At 40.5% G+C, this 14,650-nt stretch overlaps 1 pseudogene; it reads right to left on the minus strand.

Annotated features, from left to right (window-relative positions):
• Positions 1 to 13,584: 13,584 nt before the first annotated feature.
• On the minus strand, positions 13,585 to 13,774 carry LOC123927382 (annotated as a pseudogene).
• Positions 13,775 to 14,650: the final 876 nt, after the last annotated feature.

Raw genomic sequence — 14,650 nt, forward strand, 5'->3', positions numbered from 1 at the left:
CATGTCATGAAACAGCTAAGCTGCTTGCTTTGGAAATAAATGGATAAAGCAAGCAGCATAAGTACCTCGAATCTAATAGGCTTGCTTAGCTGTTTGTTATGCAAGCAGAAAGACAGAATCCTACTACCAATCCTGTGAGGGTGAGCCAACTGGACATAAAATTACTCAGCAGAAACTATAATTATACTTTCCTCTATTTTCCAAGTTTTATACAGAAAATTTATAATCAGTAAAATGGTTGTGGTTTTTTAGAGTTACACAATAAGGCTGATGCCCACTGCTTCTCAAGCAATAGTAGGAGAAGCACCATTGCACACCACTTTATGGTGTACATTTTATGCAGTTTATAAAGCTCTGTCCAGAGCATTTCCTTAAAAGATCCTCTGCACAGTGCTTAAGCTAGGCAGCTCAGGTATTATTATCCCATTGTACAGATGAAAAGACTGTGCTTTCCCCAATTTAAGTACCTTAGAGAAAAAGAAAAAAAGAAAGCCTTGTGGGCATTATTTTCAGCTCTTTTACTTAATCTTTCTCTTGCTCTTGTGTATATGAAGTTTATATGCTGCTATGGAAACAGAGTCTGGGTAGCCACCAGTATAGCACAAAACTGAAGACAGAAAGAACAAGTGCATCTCTGTTTAATGTCCCACTTGAATGATACCTGGTGAGGGACTGACCATGTTCCTGATATTTCTTTCTTTGAGCTTAAGTAACATGTGGGTGAATTGTTTTGTATAACATGTTGTTTCTCCATCACGGAGAAGCAATCGTTGGTGTAGGGCAATGGTTGCCAGTGCTTAGATATAAGACAACCCAGGGCAGGGGCAATGGCTTATGATTGCCCATTATAATATAATATAATTATATTATATTATATTATAATATAATTATATTATATTATATTATAATATAATATAATATTGCCCACAATATTATGATTGTCCTTGCCCATCCACAAGGACTGCAGAATGATGATGTAAAATGTCTATAATCTCAGATAATTTCTCTGAAGGAAACACCAGAATACTTAAAATGTGTACAGCTCTTTCAACTTTTTCAGTGATAAAGCAACTTCTTACCTTTTGGTCCGCGCAGCTATCTGGTGATATTGCCATTATTATTATCCTCATCCACAGAGAGGAAATTGAGGCACTATGTGTCAGAAACCAGCTAGATACTCCCTGAATAGTCAAGAAGACCATCTTTCCCACACTCCTTTGCAGTTAGGACAAGATCATATGTTTGGGTCTTGGCCAGTGGATTGTGGACAGAAGTGATAGAACTCACTGAAGGCCAAGCCATACAATTTCCTACACAATCCTCTGTATTCTCTTTCTTTACTGATAGACCATTTAAATGAATAAGATACAGTAAAGGATTCCAAAGAGGGTCTGCAAGGTGGAAGAGTCGGCATACGGAAGAAAACTGGATCCCCCAAATCACGACGTAGAGGAGAGCCTCCTGTTCCTCCTTGAACTGTCATATGAGTGAGAAATATACACTGACGATATGACGTTTTAAGATGTGAAATTTGTTTGCTTTTGCTACACTCATACAAAATGACTGACTCAAGGTCATCCACAAATGTCAACTCAGGTTACAGCAACCTCCTAAAACTCCTGCTGTGTCACCCTTAAGTAGGATCAGGAAATGCCATGTCCAGTGTTGTTGCAGCTCCTCTCTGCTTTGTGCTGGAGTGGCCTGAGGCTTGGGGCTGGAATCATCTGACACTCACTCTCACACATTTCTGGAAGGTGATGCTAGATGTTGGCTCAGAGTAGGCCTAGGGCTGTTGGCCAGAAAACCTAAACATGGCTTTTCCATGTGGTCTCTCTTGGTGATTGGGCTCCAAGTGTGAGCATCCCAAAGGACCAGGTGGAAGTTGTACCATTTTTAATGATCTAGCCTTAAGAATGACATAATGTGACTCCCGACACAGTCACAAGCCCACCCAGATTCCAAGGAAAGAATCACAAATCCCACGTCTCAGTGGGCACTGCGTCAGGGAAAACCTAGTGTTGTCGCCATCTTAGAAAACACAATGGCATATGTGACCAAACAAAATACGTGGTGATAAGGAAAAACCTGACACAAAGTGCTTCCCCCTTTTTTAACAAGAAAAAAAAGTGGGTGTGTGTGTGTGTCTAGAAACTATCTGTAAATATTCACAAGAAACAGTCGACAATAATTTCCCCCAAGGAATGAGACTAGAAATCCAGGATGGAAGAGCTGGGTTTTCATTGCATACCTTTTTACTGTTTGAACTATTTACCATGTGCTTGTGTTATTTTCATAATACTAAATAGAACTTTAAAGGGATGAATGGGTATATTTGGAGTTGATTATACACATTTTCCTTTTTTCTGTTGAAATCATTAGATTCTTTTGGAGGCTAACCAAATGATGCAAATGAGGAAAAAGAAATTTTTTTAAAAATTTTCAATCAAGATGTCAATTTTCATTCTGTATTCACTAGATGACAATTTGGCAAGAATCAGAATCACATTTGTACATGCAAGAAGTTCTCTTTTCTCTATCAGTGGGAACCCATGCTGGCTGTACATTCCAGTCACCTAGAGAGCTTTATAAAAAAGATTCCAAGGCTCTACTTCTGACCCACTCAGTCACAGCCTCGGAGGTGGGCACCAGAAATCTAGCTGAAAGATCTTCCAGGTGATTCTGATACCATCAACCCAGCCCTGGGAGCTTGAGCTTGGCTTTGGAAAGAAAACAACTGGTGGCCCTGCCTATAGGTAGGAATCCACATGGATGCCAGCCTGGTTATTCTAAATGTGGGCCACCCGAGCTTGTTAGGAACACAATCTATCCCATCCCAAAGCTACCAAATTAGAATCAACATTTTAGAACAATCCCCAGGTGATTCCTGGGCATGTTAAAACTTGTGAAGCACTGTTCAAAAGGATATAATCCCAAGTATATGGAACAAAACAGAAAAAAGCCCCAACTTCATGAAACTTATTTCACTTGAGGGAGATAAACAGTAAATAATAATAGTAGTAAGTATACAGTTGGCCCTTGAACAACACAGGTTTGAACTGCATGGGCCCACTTATATGTGGATGTTTTTCCAATAAATAGCATACAGTACTGTAAATGTATTTTCCCCTCCTGATTTTTAAGACATCCATTTATTTTATTGAGATGTAATTGACATATAATAGTTCATTATTTTTAGATATAAAACATAATGACTTAATATTTGTCCTTATGGTTTTCTTAATAACATTTTCTTTTCTCTAGTTGACTTTAAGAATACAGTATACAGGGGCGCCTGGGTGGCTCAGTGGGTTAAAGCCTCTGCCTTTCGCTCAGGTCATGATCCCAGGGTCCTGGGATCGAGCCCCGCATCGGGTTCTCTGCTCAGCAGGGAGCCTGCTTCCTCCTCTCTCTCTCTCTCTCTCTGCCTGCCTCTCTCCCTACTTGTGATCTCTATCTGTCAAATAAATAAATAAAATCTTTTAAAAAAAAGAATACAGTATACAGTACATATAATATATATATAATATGTGTTAATCAATTATTTACATGATTGGTAAATCTTCTGGTCAATAGGTTATTAGTAAAGTTTTGAGGGAGTCAAATCTTATGGGCAGATTTTCAACTGCATAGCAGGTTGGCACCACTAACCTCCATGTTGTTTAACAGTCAATTGTGAGATAGACAGGAGGACCTGTGTGGCTCATTGGGTTAAAGCCTCTGCCTTTGGCTCAGGTCATGGTCCCGGGGTCCTGGGATCAAGCCCACGTCGTCGTCATCATCGTCATCGTCATCGTCGTCGTAGTCATCGGGCTCTCTGCTAAGCAGGGAGCCTTCTTCCCTTCCTCTCTCTCTCTCTGCCTGCCTCTCTGCCTGATTGTGATCTCTGTCTGTCAAATAAATAAATAAAATCTTTTTTAAAATTGTGAGATAGATAATTTATTTAGTATGTAAAATGGGCAGTTTTGAAAATAATCAGTGGACTGTTTGCCTTAAATTTAAAATGGCATATTTGATGTTGGTAAGTGTCAGGGAAGAGGAAAGGGAGTGTGGGGGATACATTTGCATCATCAGGAGCAGAAAATACCTCACTGAAATGACTGAAGGAGGGGAGGGAAAGAGAATTCCAGGCAGAGGGAACACCCAGTGTAAAGACTCTTCCAGGCAGAGGAAGCCAGGGAAGGGGGCAGAGAAGTAAGTAGGGCATTGTAAGGACTGTCTTTTACTCAGAATGGGATGGGAAGCCTGGGTAGGCTTTGAGGAGCAGTAACATGATCAAGTTTATAGTGTCAAAGGATCCCTCTAGCTGCTGATTTGAAAGTATACTGTGGGGACAGCTGTAGAAACAGGGAGCCCAGTCACAAAGCTATTGCAATAATCCAGGGGAGAGATGGTGGCCCAGAGCAGGGGGCAGCAGAAGGGGTTGTGAGTACAGGTCAAATGCCCACATCCAGCTCTAAACTGGCCATTCTGACAGTCCCCACCTCCAGGAGTTAGGGACAAAGCTGGCATTGTCCATGATGCTTCAAAAGTGTGGTGTGTGCCACAGGTGGGAAAGCTATGCAAAGCCATAGTGTTGCAGGTAAGCTGAAGTTGTGTCTCATTTGCCCATGTTCACATCAGAGCCTACTGCTTACGAAGGCACTGTCTGACTGTGTCTTTCACAAAGATTAATTTGACATGTTGTTTCACTGTTCTATATAAAGCTCTGTAATGGTCACCAACCGGGGAAAATTAGAGGCCCTGCAAAGCATGGAAGTCATAAAAAAAAACACAGCCTAGTTTCCAGCAAGGTTTGGAAGAAGACCCTGGGTGATTCACAGGCAATTTCTCTTTTCACTCATTCACAAGCTACATGATTACAATTAATCTTTATCAGCAACAATAATTAAGTAGTTCGGTTCTGGTGGGCAACAGGGCTGGAGGAGAGGGGAGATGGAAGAAGAGAAAGGAGGAAACATCTCCATTAAGCTCTTCCTACCATCACATGGATCATCTCACTGTCCACACTAACATTAAAAAACCATTTCCCTCAGGTTTACCCTAGTCCAGACTCAATATTCTTATCTTTTTTTATCTTTTTTTTTAAGATTTTTTTCATTTTATTTATTTTTTCAGTGTAACAGTATTCATTCTTTTTGCACAACACCCAGTGCTCCATGCAAAACGTGCCCTCCCCATTACCCACCACCTGTTCCCCCAACCTCCCACCCCTGACCCTTCAAAACCCTCAGGTTGCCCCAACCTCCCACCCCGACCCTTCAAAACCCTCAGGTTGTTTTTCAGAGTCCATAGTCTCTTATGGTTCACCTCCCCTCCCCAATGTCCATAGCCCGCTCCCCCTCTCCCCCAGACTCAATATTCTGACCACCATGGCACATCGTGGTAATCACTAGTCTGCTCTTTTCTGAGAACCCTGAGATTGGTACAATGAGGCCACAGGAAGATCTCTTCCAGAGAGACCACAGGAACAAACAGATGCCAGAGAGCCAGCCACCATTTTCAAGGGATGGGAAGGCATATACATTTGCCACAGTGAATGGGGGAGGGGAAGCTGCCCAAAACAAGGGGAAAGCACAGATCTCATTTCACAACAACCTTAATTTTATAGATTCATAGGTGCTTACAAATGGGCCGATCCCACTCATTCAGTTTACCCACTGATAAAGAAAGTAAAGTCTTGGACAAGTTGAGTGACTTATTCAGGGTTATACAACAGATTGGTACCTGAAGAGCAAATTAAACACAAAGCCGCTTGCCTCACAGCACAAAGTTGATCTTGTGTCTTAACAGTCAGGGCTAGCTTCATTAGGTGCTAATTAGGAGCTCCCTACTCGATTATCTGTCAAAATCAGTGCTTCCCTGGGGAACTGTAACTACTAATCCCAATACCTAATATTATGGCCTCACTTTTTATCAAGAGGCATTATGAGAAAATTGTATATAATATCCAGGTTCCCATCCTTTTTCTCTGACACAGCCTTCCCCTCCTCCCTTAGGGCAAGCAGAGTTTGTCTTCTGTTCAGCTCACTTTACCTTCAAGGCCCGTGACTTTCTCAGATTCTACTCTCCTTGTTCTTTCATTTCTTGTGCTTTCCCATTCTGCTGGGGAGGGCTCATGTGGCAACAGATGGAAGGAAGGGGTAGGGTCTTTCCTAAATAAATGTTTCATTTGTCCCTCTAGCACTGACAAAGGCTCTCCTTGACCGAACTCCAGTCAGGTTCCTCTGAGCCCTCTTCTCAATTAGGCCTCGACACTGGCCACGCTCCCTACCTGCATGGCCCATTCTTAGCAAGAATCATGATATGGGATCACCCTGGCCTGTCCTCAGTAAGAATCCCCCCACCCTTGAGCTCTCCTGTAGGTAATTTTCTGCCCACTGACCCCTTGCATTCTGCTCATTGGCGATAAACCACCACCTGTTCTTGCTGTATTCGGAGTTGAGCCCAGTCTCTGTCTGCTATGGCAACAGCCTTGTCACCCATCACAACAGTCCTGAGTAGTCTTCTTTACCATTTAAAAAAAACTGTCAGAATAACTTTTTTCTTTAACAGCATATGTATGAGGGGGTGGTAGGAAGTAAATACACTAAAATGTGAATACTGATTATCTCTGAGTAGTACTTGACTTTATACTTTTTGGAACCTTTAAAATTTTGTCGTACATCAGTACAACAAATTGCTTCTTATGTTAAAAAAAATGAGATGGAAGCATTATCATGTAGAGCTTGAGAAAATCAATGACTGTAGCTAACAAATATTTTTAAGTTTATTTTTAGCTTTTTAAAATAAATACTATTTTTTTAAATGGAACAAGAAATGCCCAGCCTCCATTCACCTTGCTCTGAGTATACAGGCTTCCTTGCTATTTCTCAGACATGCTAAGCCCACTCCCAGCTCAGGGTCTTTGCCCTTGCTGTTCCCCAGGACACCTGCATGACTCCTTCCCTCACCTCCAAGGCTCTCTCAGATCTCACTTTGGAGAGGCCCATCCAACCACCTTATTTAATTTTGAAACCTGTTCCCCACTCTCACTAGCCCCCGCCCCCCGCCAAGTACTTCTGATTCTCCCAATAGAGTTCAGGACACACTACCCCAGAATAAGTCACCTTTGCATCTTGAATATGTTAAGCTAAAGGAGTTTGAGAAAACAGTAGAAGCAAGAAGATCATTCTGACCTTCTCCCCTGGAACATGAGAGGTACTCTCCCTATACCCAGAGAAAAGAAGATTTTACCTCCAAAGAAAAAGTGATGGCAAGAAGCATCTGAATTTAGCAATAAGATTCCCCTGGTTTACTATGCTTAGCTCCTTTTCCTTAACCTACCATATTCCTCCAGGACTGTCCACTGTTCCTCAAACCTTGCATAAAGATAAACAGATCTATTTCTTCAGGTTTTCGTTTCGTAATGAAGGTTCCCATGTCACATAAAACTTATTTTAAATAAATGTGTATGCTTTTCTTCTGTTAGTTATCCTGTCAGATTAATCTTCAGACCCAGCCAGGGACCCTAAGAGGGTCGCAGAAAATTTTTCCTCCTTATACTCCCTTATATTTATTATCTTCTGAAATACTAGGGAATTTACATATTCCCTATATTAGTTGTTTACTGTCTGTCTACCCCCATGAGAATACAAGTTCCACCAGGACAGGGAATTTTGCCTGCTTTGCTCACTGATTTATCATAAGCATCTCTGAGCTTCACATACAGTAAGCACTTTATCTTTATCTATCAGTTTATCTACAAAATGGTAGATGAACAAATAGTGCTATCATGATTGTGCATCTGTGTGTTTGCAAATGTCTCTCTAGGAAATATACCTACATGTGAAATTGTTGGGTTAAATGCCCACGCATTGAAAATTTCTGTAGACAGTTACCAAACTGTACTCAAAAAAATGCAACCAATATATACTTCCAACATCAATGCATTAGAGTCTTTTCTTCTCCACCCTGGATATTAACTGATGAAAATTCTTATGTTGTTTTATTATGGATTTCCCATACATATGCTGGTGAGATTGAGTGTAATATAAGAGTCATATTAATTGGCCACTCATATTTCCTCTTCTTTCAACTTATCTTCTAGCATTTTTTTAATTTTTATTTTTTTTAATTTCTTTTCAGTGTTCCAGAATTCATTGTTTATGCACCACACCCAGTGCTCCATGCAATACATGCCACCCACAATACCCACGACCAGGCTCACCTAACCTCCCATCCCCTTTCCCTCCAAAACCCTCAGTTAGTTCCTCAGAGTCCACAGTCTCTCATGGTTCATCTCCCCCCTCCAATTTCCCCCAACTCCCTTCTCCTCTCCTTCTCCTCCGTGTTAACATATCCTCCGTGTTAACATATCCTCCGTGTTATTCCTTATGCTCCACAAATAAGCAAAACCATATGATAATTGACTCTCTCTGCTTGACTTATTTCACTCAGCATAATCTCCTCCAGTCCCATCCATGTTGTTACAAAAGTTAATATAGGGAATTTACATATTCCCTATATTAGTTGTTTAAGTATTCATCATTTCTGATGGAAATGAGGCATAATACTCCATAGTATATATGGACCACATCTTCTTTATCCATTCACCCATTGAAGGGCATCTTGGTTCTTTCCACAGTTTGGTGACTGTGGCCATTGCTGCTATGAACATTGGGGTACTTTTCACTACATCTGTATCTTTGGGATAAATACCCAGTAGTGCAATTGCAGGGTCATAGGGAAGCTCTATTTTCAAGTTCTTAAGGAATCTCCACACCGTTTTCCAAAGTGGCTTCACCAACTTGCATTCCCACCAACAGTGTAAGAGGGTTCCCCTTTCTCCACATCCTCTCCAACACATGTTGTTTCCTGTCTTGCTAATTTTGGCCATTCTAACTGGTGTCAGGTGGCATCTCAATGTGGTTTTGATTTGAATCTCCCTGAAGGCTAGTGATGATGAACATTTTTCATGTGTCTGAGAGCCACTTGTATGCCTTCATTGGAGAAGTGTCTGTTCATGTCTTCTGCCCATTTTTTTTACACAATTATCTGTTTTGTGTGTGTTGAGTTTGAGTTTGAGGAGTTCTTTATAGATCTTGGCTATCAGCCTTTTGTCTGTACTGTCATTTGAAAATACTTTCTCCCATTCCGTGGGTTGCCTCTTTGTTTTGTTGACTGTTTCCTTTGCTGTGCAGAAGTTTTGATCTTGATGAAATACCAAATGTTCATTTTTGCTTTTGTTTCCTTTGCCTCTGGAGACAAATCATTTTTTTTTCTTTTTAAAGAATTTATTCATTTGACAGACAGAAATCACAAGTAGGCAGAGAGGCAGGCACAGAGAGAGGGGAGGCAGGCTCCCTGCCAAGCAGAGAGCCCGATGCGGGGCTCGATCCCAGGACCCTGGGATCACGACCTGAGCCAAAGGCAGAGGCTTTAACCCACTGAGCCACCCAGGCACCCCTGGAGACAAATCTTGAAAGAAGTTGCTGTGGCTGATATCGAAGAGGTTACTGCCTATGTTCTCCTCTAGGATTCTGATGAATTCCTGTCTCACATTGAAGTCTTTTATCCATTTCGAGTTTATCTTTGTGTATGGTGTAAGAGAATGGTCAAGTTTCATTCTTCTACACATAGCTATCCAATTTTCCCAGCACCATTTATTGAAGAGACTGTCTTTCTTCTACTGTATATTTTTTCCTGCTTTGTCAAAAATTAGTTAACCATAAAGTTGAGGGTCCATATCTGGGCTCTCTACTCTGTTCCACTGGTCTATGTGTCTGTTTTTGTGCCAGTACCATGCTGTCTTAGTGATCACAGCTTTGTAGTAAAGCTTGAAATCAGGCAACATGATGCCCCCAGTTTTGTTTTTCTTTTTTAACATTTCCTTAGCAATTCGGGGTTTCTTCTGGTTCCATACAAATTTTAAGATTGTTTGCTCCAGCTCTTTGAAAAATGCTGATAGAATTTTGATCAGAATGGCATTGAAAGTATAGATTGCTCTGGGCAGTATAGACATTTTAACATTGTTTATTCTTCTGATCCATGAGCATGGAATGGTCTTCCATCTTTTTGTGTCTTCTTCAATATCTTTCATGAATGTTCTGTAGTTCCTTGAGTACAGATCCCTTACCTCTTTGGTTAGGTTTATTCCCAGGTATCTTATAGTTCTTGGTGCTATAGTAAATGGAATCGATTCTCTAATTTCTCTTTCTGTATTTTCATCATGAGTGTATAAGAAAGCAACTGATTTCTGTACATTGACTTTGTATCCTGCCACATTACTGAATTGTTGTATGAATTCTAGTAGTTTGGGGTTTGGGGTTTTCCATATAAATTATGGACTAGATTACTAATCTTTTGGGGTTTTCCATATAAAGTATCATGTCATCTGCAAAGAGAGAGTTTGACTTCTTCATTGCCAATTTGAATACCTTTTATTTCTCTTTGTTGTCTGATTGCTGTTGCTAACCCCACCAAAAAGGAGAATTTCAGACCAATATCCCTGATGAATATGGATGCTAAGATTCTCAACAAGATCCTAGCTAATAGGATCCCACAGTACATTAAAAAGATTATCCACTATGACTAGGTGGGATTTATCCCTGTGTTGCAAGGGTGGTTCAACATTCACAAATCAATCAGTGTGATAGCACAAATCAATAAGAGAAGAGAGAAGAACCACGTGGTCCTCTCAATTGATGCAGAAAAAGCATTTGACAAGATGCAGCATCTGTTCCCAATTAAAACGCTTCAAAGTATAGGGAAAGAGGGAACATTCCTCAACTTCATAAAATCTATGAAAAACCCACAGCAAATATCCTCCTCAATGGGGAAAAGCTGACAGCCTTCACTTTTATATCACAAACATGACAAGGATGCCCATTCTCACCACTCTGGTTCAACATAGTGTTAGAAGTCTTTTAGTATTTTTAACAGGTTAAAAAAATTTTTATTATGTTCAGTTGGCCAACATATAGTACATCATTAGTTTTTGATGTAGTGTTCAATGATTCACAAGTTGCATATAACACCCAGTGCTCAAGAGAATATTATACTTTTTTAAAAAATATTATACTTTTTTAAGGAAAAACTGCCCAAGATTTGAGAATGAGGAAGAGATCTCTGGGTATCCTGTTAGGGCAACCTGGACATGGCCAAGGCAACCCTCCAGGGGTTATCTAATTCCATAGAGGTGTGTGTCTCTGGCTAACTTTCCACTGGCTAGGTTATTTTACATACCTGTAAGAGTAGCAGTAAAATTGAAGACAAGTAATATCAATGTAAATGGTTCCTATTCATAGCAATAGAAATGGATTTTGTCCCAGAGAGGATATAACTTTCTGTAACTCAAAATCTGATTTGAACCTGTTTTAACAACTGACTGATTCCTTTAAGAATTAATGAGTTTAAAAAAAAGAATTAATGAGTTAAATAAAACTTTTGGCATATGTTCATTTCATATTTGTATAAGAGTCATGTTTCTAACTTCTTGAAAATTATACCTTAGTGGACTTTCCCTAGTGAGCATAAGGAATTCAGTTGTACTTGGGGCTGGGGACTCCAGGGAGGGATTTCAGAATTATCTGCAGCAGGGTTACCAAGAATTAATATTCACATTCCAATATTCAAAATAAGGTTGGAGTTCACAACAAGATAATGGGCTCTAAACCCAGGCTGTGGGCAGAGAGAAAGATTTTCTCAATTCCTTTATCTCTCTCCTTTAACTTATCTGGAGTTAAGCCTGGAGGACTTAAGGAAAGAGGCTGCAGACCTGGAAGAGATCAAAAGAGAGCCAGTAACTTACCACGAGACACTTGTTCTAGTTTGCTGCTCTGTGTTGAAAGAGTGGAGATGTGTGTATAAACTGGGGGGGGGGGGGGTAAAAGGCAGGAGAACTTCAACCCCCCTTCCCTTCCAGGTTGTGGAAGGAGATGGTCTCACACTCAACCCCAGCCCTAGCAGGGGTGGGCACAACAAACTCAACCCACTGTGCAAGGTGGCAGAAGTGCCAGGCAAAAGGAAGGGCTTGAGTAAAACCTTCCCAAGCAGTCTTTGGCTCCCACATGGCTGGGGTTGACAGATGTAGCAAATAAAAATAAATTAAATTAAATAAAAATAAAGTTAAATTTGCCCAGTTAAATTTGAATTTCAGATAAACAATGAATACTTTTATAGTGTAACTATGCTCCATACAATAGTTGACACATGCGATATTTGGGACATACTTATACTAAAAAACTATTTCTTGTTCATCTGAAATTAAAATTTAACTGAATAGCCTATATTTTATCTGGCAAACCTCCATGTGGCACTGATGGAACTCAGAGTTTCTTGCAGCCTCTTCAGGTGCCAAGGAATCTGGGTGGCCAGCTGGGGAGCATGCCAAACTGGGAGAGGACACTGATGAAAGAAGTAGTTCATTCATAGGTAAGAACTGTAGGATGGGCCACGTGGCTTGGGGACATAGGTAGACCTCAAGGGGGCCATAGGGAGGGCAGCTGTGGGGTCTGGTCAGCCAGAATGGGTGACCCAGCTGGGAGAAAAATCAGAACCCAAGACATCAAAGCAAACTTCAACTGTAGGTGCCAAAGGAGATCAAAGACTTGGGCATGGAACAGGTGCACCTGGACTGCCAAAATCCACCAACTGAGGCAACATGAGGGAGGATCCAGAAGTCAATATATGAATCCTCTACTTGTTCTTTAAAAAAAAAAAGATGTATTTACTTATTTGAGAGTGTATGTGTAGGAGGAGGGGCAGAGGAAGAGGAAGAGAGAGAACCTCAAGCAGACTCCCTGCTGAGCACAGGGCCTAACAACTCTGAGATTATGACCTTAGCTGAAATCAAGAGTCAGACTCTTAACTGACTGAATCACCCAGGAAACCCATGAATCCTCTACTTGTTCTTATCATCACAATGCCACACAAGTCACAGACTCACCCACGCACTTAGATGTATCTTAGTGTGCAAGGAGGGAGGTATGGAAGTCAGAAAACCTAGGCATCTTATCCAAATGAGATGAGTATCTACCTAAAGAAACTGCTTAAGGTATCACATTAAGTTTACTAGAGTGCACAAAATTATGGGATCCCAACAGAATAGATAAGATCAAGCATAGAGAAATAAGGTAAAATATGTTTTGTCTGCACTTCTAAGTGTATGCTAATTCTGTGGGTCAGACATGTTCATTTTTATAGAGAACTGCTTTATCTTTTTACTGATTGCTTTTTGGAGTGCTTTATGTAGTCTGGATATTAGTCATTTAACTGCCATATGTTACAAATATTTGCTCTATTACCTTCTTGTAATTGAATGGGGTTTTTTGTTCCCCCTGCATTGTGTCTTGCTTAATTAAATTTCTCTATTCCAAGAGTATTAACAACTGCTCTTATATTATCTTCTAATACTTTTGTAGTTATAACTTGTGCGTTGGGCCTTTAATTGTATATATGTAATATATATCATGATTTTTTCATTTTATTTTATTTCTTTTCAGTGTTCCAGAATTCATTGTTTCTGTGCCACACCCAGTGCTCCATGCAATACGTACCCTCCATAATACCACCATATTTTATAGTGGATAAGGCAAGAATCTACAATGCACTCCCTCTTATGCTTTTTTAAAAATCCTGTTGTGTCTTACAGATTAATTTAGTGAGAATTGACAAATAGTATGGAACACAATATGGCTCTTCACTCAGATCTCTACCAGTGACATTTCATTTCAATTAGCAATAATCGCGCCTCGGATAAACCTCATTGGCTACGATACTGCCACTGCGCAAAGCTCTACCAGTGACATTTCATAAGAAGACTTGTAATTTTTTCAGGTAGATCTTACACATTTGTTGTCACATTTATTACTAAGTATTTTATAATTTTATGGTTATGGAACCACAGTTGTATTACATATTCTAATTTATTATTGCTAGTGTTTAAGAAATCTTTTGACTTTTTATGTGGAGCTTACCTCAGATCACTTTATAGAAATCTAACTAGTTCTAATAACTTGTCACTCGATTTTCTTGATTTTTGTCAATAATCAGATCATCTCCAAATATCTCACTTTAACCCTTATTGCATTGGCCTCTAGTATAATGTTTAAAAATAGTAGTGCTGTGCTGTCTTTGTCTTGTTTGCAAATTTGATTGAAACACTACAGGTGTTTGGGAGATACTTCATATCGAGATGTTGTGTGTGTTGCTTGTCAATTCCTGACAGCAGCATCTACCGGGTACACTGTCCTCTTTCCCAATTACAGGTGCTCCCACCTGCCTGCTGCCACTGACTGCTCTGACAATACCCTATCCATTACCTAGGTAGGAGACCCCAAGGGCCCCTCTTCCTCTGTCTGACAACCTCAAGCTCCAAGCTCTGCTGGAGCCCTCATGCAATATCCCTGGACTGCTCTCATCTTCTTTTCTTTTTTTTTTAAGATTTTATTTATTTATTTGTCAGAGAGAGAGAGAGAGAGCACAAGCAGGCAAAGCGGTAGGCAGAGGCAGAGAGAGAAGCAGGCTCCCCCAGAGCAAGGAGCCCAATGTGGGACTCAATCCCAGGACCCTGGGATCATGACCGGAGCCAAAGGCAGCAGCTTAACCAACTGAGCCCCCCAGGCGACCCTGCTCTCATCTTCTAAAGAATCTTCACCTGCATGTTTTTGAA

The sequence above is a fragment of the Meles meles genome, chromosome 16 (genome assembly GCF_922984935.1).
Source record: "Meles meles chromosome 16, mMelMel3.1 paternal haplotype, whole genome shotgun sequence".
Lineage (NCBI taxonomy): Eukaryota > Metazoa > Chordata > Mammalia > Carnivora > Mustelidae > Meles > Meles meles.